General features: G+C 36.9%; 1 pseudogene across 1 annotated transcript; it reads right to left on the reverse strand.

Moving 5' to 3' along the window:
- Window positions 1-4,472: 4,472 nt before the first annotated feature.
- LOC308419507 (protein tyrosine phosphatase type IVA 2-like) lies at window positions 4,473-5,105 on the reverse strand (annotated as a pseudogene). The gene has a single exon. The product of its transcript is annotated as a protein tyrosine phosphatase type IVA 2-like (transcript).
- Between the last annotated feature and the right edge of the window lie 10,379 nt (window positions 5,106-15,484).

The following is a 15,484-nucleotide window of genomic DNA, read 5'->3' on the forward strand; positions in this document are numbered from 1 at the left end:
AGAAACAGAAGCAGTCATCAAAAGGGTCTCAACCAAAGCAAGCCCAGGTCCAGAAGGATTGAGTGGTTAATTTGATCAGACATATATTGACGACCTAATACCAATACTCTCCAAAATATTCCACAAAATAGAATCAGATGGAACACTACCTAATTCATATTTCAAGGTCACAATATCCTTCGTTCCTAAACCACACAAAGGCCATAAAAGGAAAGAGAACTTCAGACCAATCTCACTTATGAACATTGATGCAAAAATACTGAACAAAATCCTTGCAAACCAAATGCAAGAACACATCAAAACGTTCATTCCCTATGATTAAGAAGGTTTCATTTCTGGGATGCAAGGATGGTTTAATATATGGACATCCATCAACGTAATCCACCATATAAACAAACTCAAAGAAAAAAAAAAAAAAAACACATGGTCATCTCACTAGATGCTCGGAAAGCATTTGACAAAATTCAACACCCGTTCATGTTAAAAGTCTTGGAAAGAACAGGAATCCGTGTCTCATACCTAAACATAATAAAAGCAATATACAGAAAACCAATAGGCAACAGCAAACTTAATGGTGAAAAACTTGAAGCGATCCCACTTGAATCAGGGACTAGACAAGGCTCCGCACTCTCCCTCTACCTATTCAACAAAGTACTGGAAGTCCTGGCTGGAGCAACTAGACAGCAAAAGAAAATCAAAGGGTTACAAATTGGAAAGGAAGAAGTAAAAACTTCACTGTTTGCAGATGACATGATAGTGTATGTAAGTGACCCATCAATTCCACCATAGAAATTCTACAGCTGATAAACAAGTTTAGCAAAGTAGATGGACATAAATTTAATTCAAACAAATCAGCAGCCTTCCTATATTCAAAGGACAAACATGTGGAAAAACAAATTAGGGAAAAATACCCTTCACAATAGTCACAAAAATATGAAATACCTTGCTGTGACTCTAACTAAGGAAGTTAAGGACCTGTATGACAAGAACTTAAAATCTTTGAAGAAGGAAATCGAGGAAGATCTCAGAAAATGGAAAGATTGCCCGTGTTCATGTGTTGGGAGGATCAACAATGTAAAAATGGCCTTATTATCAAAGACAATCTACAGATTCAATGCAATCCCCATCAAAATTCCAACACAATTCTTCATTGAGTTGGAAAGACCAATGTGCAATTTCATCTGGAATAACAAAAGACCTAGAATAGTGAAATCCTTCCTCAACCATGAGAAAATATCTGTGGGAATCACTATCCCTGACTTCAAGCTGTATTACAAGGTAATTGTGCTAAAAACTGTATGGTACTGGTACAGAGATAGGCAGGTGGATCAATGGAATATAATAGAAGATCCAGAAATGAGGCCTCACATATATCATATATGGTCACTTGATTTTTGACAAAGGATCTGTAAATATTCAATGGAAAAAGGACAGCCTTTTCAACAAATGGTGTTGGTCCAACTGGCACTCCTCATGCAGAAGAATGAAAATAGACCTTCTTATCTCCTTGTACAAAGCTCAAGTGCAAGTGAATCAAAAATCTCTACATTATACCAGGTACACTAAAACTATTAGATGAGAAAGTAGGGAAAACCTTAGAACACATAGGCACAGGAGAAAATTTCCTGAACATAACACCAATGGCTCATGCTCTAAGGTCAGATATTGACAAATGGGACTTAATGAGATTGCAAAGTTTCTGTAAGGCTAAGGACACTGTCAAGAAAACAATATAGCAACCAACAGAGTGGAAAAAGATCTTTATCAACCCCAGATCAGATAGAGGCCTAATATCCAAGGAATACAAAGAACTCAAGAAGCCAGGCACCAGAGAACCAAATAACCCTATTAAAAAATGGAATATAGAGCTAAAGAAAAAGTTCTCAATTGAGGAATATCAAATGGCTGATAAACATCTAATGAAGTGCTCGACATCATTAGCCATCAGAGAAATGCAAATCAAAACAACCCTGAGATTCCACCTATCAGAATGGCTAAGATCAAAAATTCAGATGACAGCAGATGCTGGTGAGGATGCAGAGAAAGATGAACACTTCTCCACTCTTGGTGGGGTTATAAATTGGTACAGCCACTCTGGAATCAGTCTGGCAATTCCTCATAAAATTGGACAAAGTACTAGTTGAAGGCTTAGTTATTCCACTTCTGGGGATATACCCCACAGAAGCTCCAACATACAATATATACACATGCACCACAATGTTCTTAGCAGCCTTATTTATAATATTCAGAAGCTGGAAAGAATCCAGATGTCCTTCAATAGATGAATGGATACAAAAATTGTGGTATATTTACACAATGTAGTACTACTCAGGTACCAGAAACAATGACTTTATGAAATTCCCTTTTTTTGTAAAATATGTTTTATTGTTCTTCAAAAGGGTTCAGGGTTTGGTTGTAAATCAGCCTGCACACCTTCCATCAGTCTAACCTCTCTCACAAGTCAAACTGGCTTCAGCTAGCAATACTTCATTAAATCCAAAAGAAAAAAAGTTTTAATTTTGAGAGAGAAAATAAAAGTCCAGTTCTGAGAACAATAAACATTACTCTTCTTTAAGACAAAGTAAGGGCTGCTCTCTGTTCCTTTACACACCCTTCTCCTCCCCCAGAACCAGGAATGACACTGTTTCAGGCAGACACTGATGCTGGTGGGCACCTGCACTCATAGACCCTCATGGGAGCTACTGTGCTCACAAAACAAATACATATAACACACACCAACATTCTGAGCATGTCAAGTGGAAAAGGTTTGGGTGGTATCGATCAAAACTCTTGAGGAGTCAACAGTCAACCTAAACGTAAAAAAATTTTGATCTTGAGTTTTTGTTAAAGAAATCTGTCATGCTCTGAAGTAAGAATTTTTGGATTATATCATCAATTTTTACTTTAAAAATTCTAGAAACAGTGTCAAAAGCATTATTTTTTTTTCATTTTCTGGGATGAGGCAGGAAGGACTACATTTGCATTTAGTTAAAAATCAGAACAATTCCATCAACAGTAAACAGGCAGCTCAGAAAGCTGCCAGCATCTGAGGCATCATCAGTGAGATGTCCTCCATCCTCCTGGCCTGACATGAACAAAACAGGAAGCTTATGGCTCTGCACAATAAAAATCCTGTGGGACAAGATGAAAGGCCTGCATTCAAGGCTTGGGTAGCAGGGTACTGTCAAATACGGAACATTTAGGTGAAGAGGGTACATGGAGATGCCCCTCCGTTTGCTTTGTCTGACCAACTGCCTTCTACAAATAAGGAAACAGCTTTTCTGTATCAACACACTGAGCAGAAAACCCACAAGACTTCCACACGATGCCATGAGTTTTTGCTGCTCACTGGGCTGCCTGCCCTTGCTCCTCTGATGTCACAGCCTGAGGACACATACTCACTAGGCAAAGCTGTTCTGTCAGTGAGTTTTCTTTTTCAATCTCAGAAGAATCTAGGATTAAAAAGGTGATAGGTGGTTACACTGAACTGTACAAATGAAGACTAACCTGGAAAACCACCACCACAGGCATTTGTCAAGAGCAAAATACTATGAATGCTCTGTTGCTCCTTTGACTACTTCTGAAATCAGTCCTAAAATTTTAAGATACCACTTTTCCATGACATCGTTAGACAGCAAAACCACAGCCCACAGTTCTATGCTTGTAGAAACATGCTAACTCTCCTGGACACACCAACAATGGCCTCCAGCCATCTCTGCAATAAAGTTTCTAGAAGGCCCACTTGTTTCACTGTTGGGAAAAAGGATTCTTTCAGTTAAATTACAGGAAAAAGACTCCATTTAGGATGTCATTTCATTTCCTCACCATTTACAAAACCAAAACCTCCTGGCTACCTTTCATGCCCTAATGGTAGATCAGGTCTGCAAGAAAAAGAAACAAAAAACAAAACAACAACAACAAAAAAAAAAAAATCAAACCCTAACATCATCTTCCATTATCAATAGACTAGAAACTGCCTGGACCATAGAATATATGCGCCACTGCTTTTTCTTTGCTTTTTATTTATTCATTTTTTTTGTTTTTTTTTCCTAAAAGTGCCCAAGTGGGCTTAAGGCTGCCAGACACACGCACATCTACAGCAACAAGGGCTTCTTTCTATTCCTTCAACATGTATCAGGAGAAGGGAGAGAGGCAGGAAGAGAGAAGATGGGGAAAATCTACCTCCCCCAAATCCCATCACAAGAAGACCTATGTGCCAAGAATAATGGAAGTGTGTGTGCTTCCCAACAACTGGCTCAACACTGGTTAATATTCTGCTGGTTTTCCTCAGACATCTATTTTGAAAAAGCTTAAAAAACACAGGAGATTTTGAAATAATTCAATCCTGTCAGAAATCAAAACTCTGAAACTAGGAGCAAAATCATCTTTCACTAAATTAATCCCTGTTCCTTTCTTTTTTTCTTTTCTTAAACATTTTATTCGTGTTATAGAGGAATTTCTTTATCATTTGCCTTCTTCTCAATCAGTAGAGTTGAGGAGTACTGAACCCATCACTACTTTGATGACACAGGTAAGAATCCAGATTCACATTTCCAGGTACCAAGAATTCCCTCTAATACCACGATCCAGCCGGCCTTCCTCTACTTCTACTGAACACAGCAGTGCCCATTGGTATCTCTGAAGCTTAATCGCATCTTAGGTCGGTATTTCTCCAAGTAAAGCAGCTGTTTAGAATTGAATGCCCCTCTTCTTTTTTGTCTTATAAACTGAACAGCATCTTCATACTTCATTTTGCAATCAATGCAAGTTCAACGAGCACAGGATCCCTTCCCAATCCTGCAACACAATGCACTGCAACACAGCAGCCTGGCTCTTCAAGAAATTTGGTTTGTAACAGGTTTAGCCAATCATCTACTATCTGATTAGGGGGTGGAGCTCCATCATCAAAGGGCCAATCTAGAACTTGGATTCCTTCTTTTTCAACTGGAGCTTTATCATATGTAGCATCACACTCGAAGCAAAGTTGTCACTCCGTATTTCTTAAGCTCTTCTGTGAACTTGTTGAGAGTCGCCTTGGTGGGGTTGTGAGTTATCAAAAAACGCATGTTCTCATAAGAGATCTTCACAGGGGCTGGACGGTTCATTATGGCAAATAAAAAGTGTGAGTGTGCGTGTGTGAGTGTGGTGGGGAAAATGGGGGAGAGGAGGAAATCAATAAATCGTGAAATGTTCTGCAGCAGAAAACATGAAAAAGACCACTAAAATGCCTATTATCGATCACCATTTTCTCTATTCAACATGCTTATTCCTTAAGAAGCTTCCCTCTTCAACACAGGCAGAAGTATTAAGAATCCACTTGAATTCAAATTCAACTTGAGCCTCAATGTCTGCAGATGGATACCTTCAGCTTCCAAAAAAATCCAACTACATACACAATTTAAGCAGCCTTTAAATTACATTTAGGCACTAGTGAGACAAGTTAAAAGTGTAGGTTCTTTTCCACTTTAGTTTACTTGATGCTTAATTTTACTGGAGTCATTAAAAGAATATACTTGCAATTTAAAAAAAAAAAGCCTACTACTTCTGACGCCAGTCTTGGTGTCCAGAGTCTTCAAGGCAATGTTAATTATAGCATATATAACCCCAAACTCACTTGTCAGCGGAAAGGCTGTGCTGAGCCCGGCAGAAGTCTGCCCTCACGCTCAGAATCGCCATAAATGCGCAATATCATCCTTAGTGAGATAACCCAATCCCAAAGAACAGACATAATATGCAGTCACTGATAATTGGATACTAACCCCAGAAAGCTCTGAACATCCCAGAAACAACTCACAGACTGTGGGAAGTTCAAGAAAAGAAAGGAAAGAAAAAACCATGTTTATTCCTTACACATCAAGAATACTTTGACAATTTCCAGGTCACATCTTGTTTTACATGTACTTTATGCTCGTTGTAACTAGTAAAATTTTAATACACACTATCAAACCTTTAAAAACTCAAATACTGACAAAAATGTATTCGTATACTTTTATGTAAAAATGCTTAAATTTTGCACATTTATCTTTGTTTTTTAAAATAAAGTTGTTCAACTAAAAATACATCTTTATTTTCTTTCTTCAAAGCCTGAAGTTTTTGGAATGTAGGACTTTTACTTGATTGGTCAGAGTTACACCCAGATGTTTTATATTATTCATGGCTATTGTAAAGGGCACAGATTGCCTAATTTCTTCTTGGCCCCTTTATTATTTAAATAAAAAAGGGCTTCTGATTTTTTTTGATTGAATTTTTAATCCAGGCACCATGCTGAAGATGATTATCAGTGGTAGGTGTTTCCTGGCCGAATTTTTGGGATTTCGTATGTTTAGTAACATATAACCAGCAAATAGCAATATTTTGACATCCTCCTTTCCAATCTGTATCTGCTTGATTTTCTATAGTTGTCTTATTGCTCTGTGTAGAACTTCAAATACTATATTAACTGTATTAGTAAGTAGTGGGTATATTTTTCTTGTCCCTGGTTTTAATAGAACTACTTTAAGTTTCTCTCCATTTAGTTTGATGTTGGCTATTGGCTTGCTGTATATGGCTTTGATTATGTTTATGTATGTATTTATGTATGTGCCCCCTTTTGATTTGCATTTTCTTGATGACTAAAGACTTTGAACATTTCTTTAAATGCCTCTTAGACATTTGAAATTCTGTTGTGAATTCTTTAATTAGTTCTATGCCTTATTTTTTTTTCTATTAGGTTTCTTGGTGTTTTGGAGGTTAGTTTCTTGAGTTCTTTTTATATTTTTGATACTTTCCCTCTATCAGATGTGGGGTTAGAAGATTTTTTCCCAATTTTTAGATTGACAGTTTGTTCTATCTACTGTGTCATTTTCAAACTAAGACAGGAAAAGAAATATCATTTGAAATGTAAATAAATAAAATGATTAAAAAATAAAAATGAAAACACCATAATTTATGATTAATAATATAAGTTACTTAAATATATTTATCTAGCCATAGATCCTGTATATGATTGAGATCACATTTAACTAAAAGACATAATAAGTGATACTATTTAACATTGAGAGATTTTTGGAATATTGAAACATTTCTTATCCTTGGGGTGAAGCCTACTTGATCTTGATGAGATATATATTCCTGTATTTGGTTTGTAAGTATTTTATTATATATATTTGTATCAGTACTTATAAGAGAAATAGGTCTGAAGTTTTCTTTATTGAGTCTTTATATGCTTTAGGTATCAGGGTACATTGTTTTCTTTGATTCTGATCAATTTTAGCCCTGATTTTTATTCTCTCCTGCCTTATACTTCTTTTTAGTATGCTTGCTTCTTTTCTTCTAGGGCTTTCAGATGGATTTTTGAACTGCTGATCTGAGAATTTTCAAACTTCTTTATAGAGGCACTGAGTACTAAGAACTTTCCTCTTAGCACTATTGTCATTGCATCCCATAAATTTGAGTATGTTGTACTTTATTTTCACTGGCTTTTAGAAAATCTTGTTTGTTTTTTTTGAATTTCTTCTGTGATCCAGACATCATTGAAAAGAGTTGCTCAATTTTCACAAGTGTGGATCCTTTCCAGTGTTTCTGATGTTTGAAGTTCAGCTTAAGTCTATGGTGTTCTGATAAGATACAAGACATTATTTCAACTTTCTTGTATCAGTTGAGCCTTGTTGTGATGGATTATATGCTCAGTTTTAGAGAAGGATACATGAGGTGTGGAGAAGAATTTATGGTCTTTCCTGTTTGGGTGAAATATTCTATAAAAGTCTGTTAGGTGTATTTGATTCATAATGTTTGTTAGTTCCATTATTTCTCTGTGTAGATTTTGTCTGGATACCCAGTCAGTTGGTGAAAGTGGGATTTTAAGTCCCTTACATTTTTTATTACTTTAATTGTTTTACACTTCAGTAATTATCCAGTCTACAATTCTACAGAATCTCATCCCATTTCTCTTACCCCTGTCTCCAAAAGGATGTGCCCATACCACACCAACAGGCTTCCCAACTCTCTTGTGGCCTTAAGTCTCTCAAGAATTATGTCTCCTGAAAGGCTCTTTCCAATAAAGAGGCAGATGCACCCAGCCATCCTTTGAAATGAGAATAGTGTTACCAATGCAGGAGTTAGAGAAAGGAGTGAAGAAGCTGATGAGGTTTGCAACCTCATAAGAACAAGAGTATCAACCAACCAGACCTGCCAGAGCTCCCAGGGTCTAAACAACTAACTAAAAAGTACACATGGAGGAACCCATGGCTCTAGCCACACAATAGCTGAGGATGGCCTTAAAGGGTTTCAATGTGAAAGATGCCCTTGGTCCCGTAAAGGCTGAATGCACCAATGGAGGGGAATGCCAGGGTGGGCATATAGAAGGAGTGAGTCGGTGGGTGGGGGAGTACCGTCATAGAAGTAGGGGAAGGAGAATGACATGGGAGTATTTTAGAGGGGAATGGTGGTAAAGAGTGTAACTTTTGAAATGTACATACAGAGAATATCCAATAAAATTTAAAAATAAATACGTAGACTAACAGCCTGATATGTAAAGAGGACCCAACATTTTGCTGCCTACAGGAAACACACCTCAGTGAAAAAGACAGGCACTACCTCAGAGTAAAAGGCTAGAAAACAATTTTCCAAGCAAATAGTCATAAGAAACAAGCTAGAGTAGCTATTCTAATATTGAACAATATGGACTTTCAAACAAAAATTATCAAAAGATGAGAAAGGGCACTTCACCTCAAAGGAAACATCCACCAATATTTGTCCATTTGTCCAGTATTTTGTTTTTATTTTTAATTAAATATTTTTATTTACTTTTCAAATGTGAGTAAATACCATGAGTCCACATTTGTGACTGGGAGGAGACCTTCAAGTTCCATGTACTTGCCTAGAAATTTCATGAACTCATTGTTTACTGAATTCAAGAATTTATGAATATAATACTCCATTGTATATGTACCACAATTTATGTATCCATTCCTCTGTTGAAGGACATCTGTATTCTTTCAGTTTCTGGCTATTATAAGGCTGCTATGAACATGGTTGTGCATGTGTCTTTGTTATATGTTGGAGCTTCTTTTGGATATATGCCCAGGAGTAGTATAGCTCAGTCTTCAGTTAGTACTATGTCAAATATTCTGAGGAACCAACAGAGTGTTTGCACCATTCTACAAACCCACCAACAATGGATGAGTGTTCCTCTTTCTCCACATCCTTACCAGCATCTACTGTCACCTGAGATTTTTTATCTTAGCCATTCTAACTGGTGTGAGGTGGAATCTTAGGGTCATTTTTATTTGCATATCTCTGATGACTAGGGATGTTGAAGATTTCTTTACTTGCTTCTCAGACATTTGATATTGTTCAGTTGAGAAGTTTCTGTTTATCTCTGTACCCCATTTTCAAACAGTATTATAGGATTCTCTAAAGTTTAACTTCTGGAGTTCTTTGTATATATTGTATACTAGCCCAATATCAGATGTAGGATTGGTAAATAGTTTTTTCCAAATCTGTTGGTTGCCATTTTGTCATTTTGACAGTGTCCTTTGCCTTAAAGAAGCATTCCAATTTCATGAGGTCCCATTTGTTTATTTTTTGTCTTAGAGCATAAGGCATTGGTGTTCTGTTCAGAAAATTTTGCCCTGTGTCTATGTGTTCAAACCTCTTCCTCAATTTCTGTTCTATTAGTTACAGTGTACCTGGTTTTATGTGGAGGTCTTTGATCCACTCAGACTTGAGCTTTATCCAAGTACGTGAAGAGGGATTGATTTGCATTCTTCTGCATACTGACAGACAGTTGAACTAGCACCATTTGTTAAAGAGGCTATCCTTTTTCCATTGAAGATTTTTATTTTAGCTCCTTTATCAAAGATTAAGTGACCATTCATCTACGTGCCTGTCTCTGTACCAATACCAGGTTTTTTTTTTTTTTTTTTTTTAAATCACAATTGACCTATAATACAGCTTGAGGTCAAGGTAGTTGATTTTCCCTGGGAGTTTTTGTTGATAATGATTTTTGCTATCCTGGGTATTTTTTATTATTCCAAATGAATTTGTAAAAATGATCTTTTTAACTCTGTGAAGAATTGAGTTGAAATTTTGATGGGGATTGCATTCAAGTTATACATTTCTTTAGGAAAGAGGGACATTTTCACTATGTTGATCCTTCCACTCCATGAGCATGGGAGATCTTTCCATTTTCTGAGTTCTTCTTCAATTTTCTTCCTTAGAGTCTTGAAGTTCTTGTCACACAGATCCTTCACTTGCTTGATTAGGGTCACGGCATGGTATTTTATATTCTTTGTGACTATTGTAATGGGTGTTTATCCTCTAATTTTTTTTCTCAGCCAGTTTGTCCTTTGAGTAGAGGAAGCCTACTAATTTGTTTGAGTTAATTTTATATTCAACCACTTTGATGAAGGTATTTATCAGATGTAAAAGTTCTTTGGTAGAATTTTTGGGGTCACTTAACTCTACTATCATATCATCTGAAAGTAGTAATATTATGACTTCTTCCTTTCCAATTTTGTATTCCTTTGACCCATCTTTGCTGTCTTATTGGTCTGGCTAGTATTTCCAGTACTATATTTAATAGGTATGGAGAGAGTGGACAGTCTTGTCTAGTTTCCGATTTTAGTGAGATTGCTTCAAGTTTCTCACCATTTAGTTTGGTGTTGGCTATTGGTTTGCTGTATATTGCTTTTACTATGTTTAAATATGGGGTCTTAAATTTCTGACCTTTCCAAGGCTTTAAACATGAAGCAGTGTTGAATTTTATCAAATTCTTTCTCAGTATCTAGTGAGATGATTATGTGGTTTTTTCCCTTTGAATTTGTTTATATAGTAATGACATTAAGAATTTCTGTATGCTAAACCATTCTCTTATCCCTGGGACAAAGCCTACTTAATCATGGTCAATGATCAATTTGATTGTTCTTGGATTCAAATTGCAAGAATATTATTGAGTAAATTTACATCACTATTAATAAGGAAAACTGGTCTAAAGTTCTCTTTCTTTGTAGGGTCTTTGTGTGGTTTAGGAATGAGCATAATTGTGGCTTCGAAGAATGAGGTTGGTAGTTTTCCCTCAGTTTCTATTTTGTGGAATAGTTTGGAGAGTATTGGTATTAGGTCTTCTATTAAGGTCTGATAGAATTCTGAACTAAACTCATCAGGTCCTGAGCTTTTTTGATACAGGGGTTGTTGATGACTGCTTCTATTTCTTTAGCGGTTATAAGGCTGTTTAGATCATTTACCTGATCTTGATTTAATATTGGTACCTGGTATATGTTGAGAAATGGTCGATTTCATCTAGATTTTCTAGTTTTGTTGAGTATAGGCTTTGTAGTAGGATCTGATTATTTTTTGAATTTCTTCAGTTTCTGTTGTTTTGTCTCCCCTTTCATTTCTAATTTTTGTTAATTTGAATACTCTTTGTGGTCCCTTTAGTTAGTCCCCCTAAGAGTTTATCAACCTTGTTGATTTTCTCAAAGAACCAGCTCTTGGTTTTGTTGATTCTTTGTATAGTTTTTTTGTCTCTATTTGGTTAATTCCAGTTCTCAGTGTGATTATTTCCTATGTCTAATTCTCTTTGTTTTACCTGCTTCTTTTTTGGGGGGGTCCTCAGCACTGACTTTTCCTCTTAGTACTTCTTTGATTGTATCCCATATGTTTTGTGTTCATTTTTGTTAAATTCTAAAGAGTCTATGATTTCTTTCTTTATTTCTTACTTGACCAAGTTATCATTGAGTAGAACATTGTTTAGCTTCCACGTGTATGTGGGCTGTTTGCTGTTTTTGTTATTATTGTAGACAAACCTTAGTCCATAGAGATCTGATAAAATGCATGAGATTTTTTCAATCTTCTTGTATTTGTTGAGGCCTGTTTTGACCGATTATATGTCAATTTTGGAGAAGGTACTGTGAAATGCTCAGAAGGTATATTTTTTGTTGTTGTTTTAGGATGACATATTCTATAGATGTCTGTTAAAACCATTTGGTTCATGACTTCTGTTAGTTTCACTGTATCTCTGTTCAGTTTCTGATTCCATAGATGAGAGTAGGGTGTTTAAGTCTCTCACTATTATTCTGTGTGGTGTAATATATGCTTTGAGCTTTAGGAGAGTTTATTTTTTTCAATTTTATTGGATATTCTCTGTATATATATTTCAAATATTATACCCTTCTCCCCCACTCCCCTCCTTCTTCCCCCTCAACTTGCTTCCATGAAGGTGCTCCCTGTTCCAATTACCTTCTCCACCTCAATGCCTTGGCTTGTTAATGATGTTTTTCTTTTCATGAGGTTGAAAACCTTTCAGTTCTTCCAGTCCTTTCTCCAGCTGTTTCATTGGGGTTCCCATGTTCAGTCTGATGTCTGGCTGCAAGCATCATCTTCTGTATTAGTATGGCTCTGGCAGAGCCTCTGAAGAGACATCAATATCAGGTTCCTGCCAGTAAGAAATTCTTGGGATCAGCAATGGTGTCTGGGTTTAGTAGCTGTATAAGGGATGAATTACCAAGTGAGGCAGTCTGTGGATGACCTTTTCTTCAATCCCTGCTCCTCTTTTGTTCTTCCTTCTGAGTATGCAGCCACATTCTGCTGTTCCTTCTTTTTGAGCTTCACAAATTCTATGGATAGTTTCTTAAGTATTCTGGGGTTTTTTTACGGGTGGGGGGCTAATATCTGCTTATAAGTGAGTACATACCATGAGTGCTCTTTTCTGACTGGTTCACATCACTCTGGATGATAGCTTCATGTTCTATCCATTTGCCTAGGAATTTTATAAACTCATTTTTAATAGCTGATTAATATTTTATTGTGTATATGTACCACAATTTTTGTATCTATTCAATATCCCTAGTCATCAGGAAAATGCAAATCAAAACAACCCTCAGATTACAACTCACACCAGTAATAATGTCTAAGATAAAAATTCAGGTGACACCATATGCTGACGAGGATGTGGAGAAAGTCGAAAACTCCTCCTCTGTTGATAGAATTGTAAAGACCTACAACCATTCTGAAAATCAGTCTGGAGGTTCCTCAGAAAACTGGACATAGTACTCACTGAGCGCCCAGCTATACCACTCCTGCGCATATACCCCTTATTTATGCACTTCTCAAGAATCTCCATCATCATTATGGAGTATGACTTTAAGTCTAAATCTTTTTTTTTTTCTGGTGAGTTGAAATATGCACTCTTTGCAGTGGTGGGAGAACTATCTTCTGATGTTGCCAGGTTGTCTCAGTTTTTGTTTCTTAGAGTCTTGCACTTGCCTCTTGCCATCTTCTTATAGGTGATGCTAGGTGACCTTGTTGTCTCTTACTGGAGCTTATCTCTCTTGTGGGTCTGTGGGCACAAGGTCTCCAGAGGAAGAGTGTTCCCAGGTATTTTTCTCTCTGGGTAGACTGTGATTTCTGACAGCAGTGCCCTATCCTGATACAGTTGGTCCAAGTCTGGCCTTGGGCTGAAGTCTGGGCTTCCAGGCAGCACTGTGACCTGCCCTATGAGTCTATGTCTGGAGAACTGAGTCCATTAATGTTGAGAGATATTACGGACCAATGGTTGTTGTTTCTCGTTATTTTTGTTGTTAGAGATGGAATTGTGTTTGTGTGGCTGTCTTCTTTTGGGTTAGTTGAAAAAAGATTACTTTCTTGCTTTTTCTAGGGTGTGGTTTCCTTCCTTGTGTTAGAGATTTCCATTTATTATTCTTTGTAGGACTGAATTTGTGAAAAGATATTGTGTAAATTTGGTTTCATTGTGGAATATCTTGGTTTCTCTATCTATTTTAATTGAGTTTGCAGGATATAGTGGCCTGGGCTAGCATTTGTGTTATCTTAGGATCTGTATGATATCTGCCCAGGATCTTCTAGCTTTCAGTTTCTGTTGAGAAGTCTGGTATGATTCTCATAGGTCTTCCTTTGTATGTTACTTGACCTTTTTCTATTGCTGCTTTTAATACTTTTTTTTCTTTTTTTGTGCATTTGGTGTTTTGAGTATTATATGACATGAGGAATTTCTTTTCTGGTCTACTCCATTTGTAGTTTTGTAGGCTTCTCTTTCCTAGGTTTTCTATCTCCAGTATTATCTCCCTTTTGTGATTTCTTTATTGTTTTTATTTCCCTTTTTAGATTCTGGATGGTTTTACTCAATTCCTTCACCTGTGTGCTCATGTTTTCCTCTAATTCTCTAAATGAATTTTTGTGGTTTTTGTTTTCATCTTTAAGAACTTCTACCTGTTTACTTGTGTTGCCTTGCATTTCTTTAGGGGAGCTATTTATGACCTTCTTAAAGTCTTCTAACCTCCTTATGAGTTGTAATTTTAAACCATAATCTTGCTTTTTTGGTGTGTTGGGGTATCCATGACTTGCTGTGTTGGGGGAACTGGATTATGATGATGCCATGTGGCCTTGGTTTCTGCTACTCCGGTTTTTTTACTTGCTCATCAACATCTGCTTATCTCTTGTGTTCGCTGGTTTTGCTGATTCTGACAGTGGCTTGTCCCTTCTGTAAGCCTCTGTGTCAGCTCTGTTTGTGACCAGTTCCCTCCCAGTAGGATCTGGGTAGAGGTGGCTATGGCACAGGGTCAGCACAGGGCACAGATAGAAACTGGAAGGATCCTATCCCAGACTGCTCTTCAATTTCTGTGTCCAGAGTACTCTGGCTAGTTCCTCTTGGGACGGGTATTTGAGCAGGGGTGATGGTCTACCCTGTGTTCCCAGATGCATCAGTGTTCCTATGAGACTGACTCTCTCCCAGCAGGGTTTGGATAAAGAGTACTCTGGTACCAGGTCAGGACCTGGTGCAGGTGGAAACCAGAAGCTCATGGATTTTCTTAATCAGATTATTTGAAGCAGAAAGACCTACTATAAATCTGGACCACACATAAACAACATGATATAAACCTTGCCTTTTGCCTAATTGTTATCATTCTTGCCTCAAGTTCATCTATCCAGTTGCTGGATCATTTTTTTCATTGATATTAAAACCAAATTCTTTGGGATAATGACATAGTACAAAGTTCACCAACTTTCCTGAAATTTTGCAGGATTCCAACACCACACTGGGAATATTGGTGGTGGTGGTGGTGGTGGTCGTGGTGGATGTAAGTGTACTTGTGTGTTTATGTGTACTTCAATTTATTCTTGTTTTTGTTGGTGCAGAAGTATTTATTTTCTGTGTTTCTTTGTGTGTAGTTAAAATTCTGGAATTGGAGTTTTCTTTCAAGTGTTTTATGTAGATCTATATTTGTGGTTATATAGTGTTTAAGTTTGGTTTTGTCATGGAATGTCTTATTTTCTTCCCCTATGGTGACTGAGAGTTTTTCAGGTATAGTAGTCTAGGTTAGCATTTGTGGTTGCTAAGAGGCTGAAAGATATCTGTCCAGGACATTCCAGATCAAAAGTCTCTGTTGAGAAGTCAGGTGGAATTCTGATATTGCAACCTTTGTGTGTTACTTGGCCTGTTCACCTAGAAGCTTTTAATATTTTCTTTGTTCTCTAGATTTAGTGTTTT

Source organism: Micromys minutus (assembly GCF_963924665.1).
Source record: "Micromys minutus genome assembly, chromosome: 4".
NCBI classification, from domain to species: Eukaryota; Metazoa; Chordata; class Mammalia; order Rodentia; family Muridae; genus Micromys; species Micromys minutus.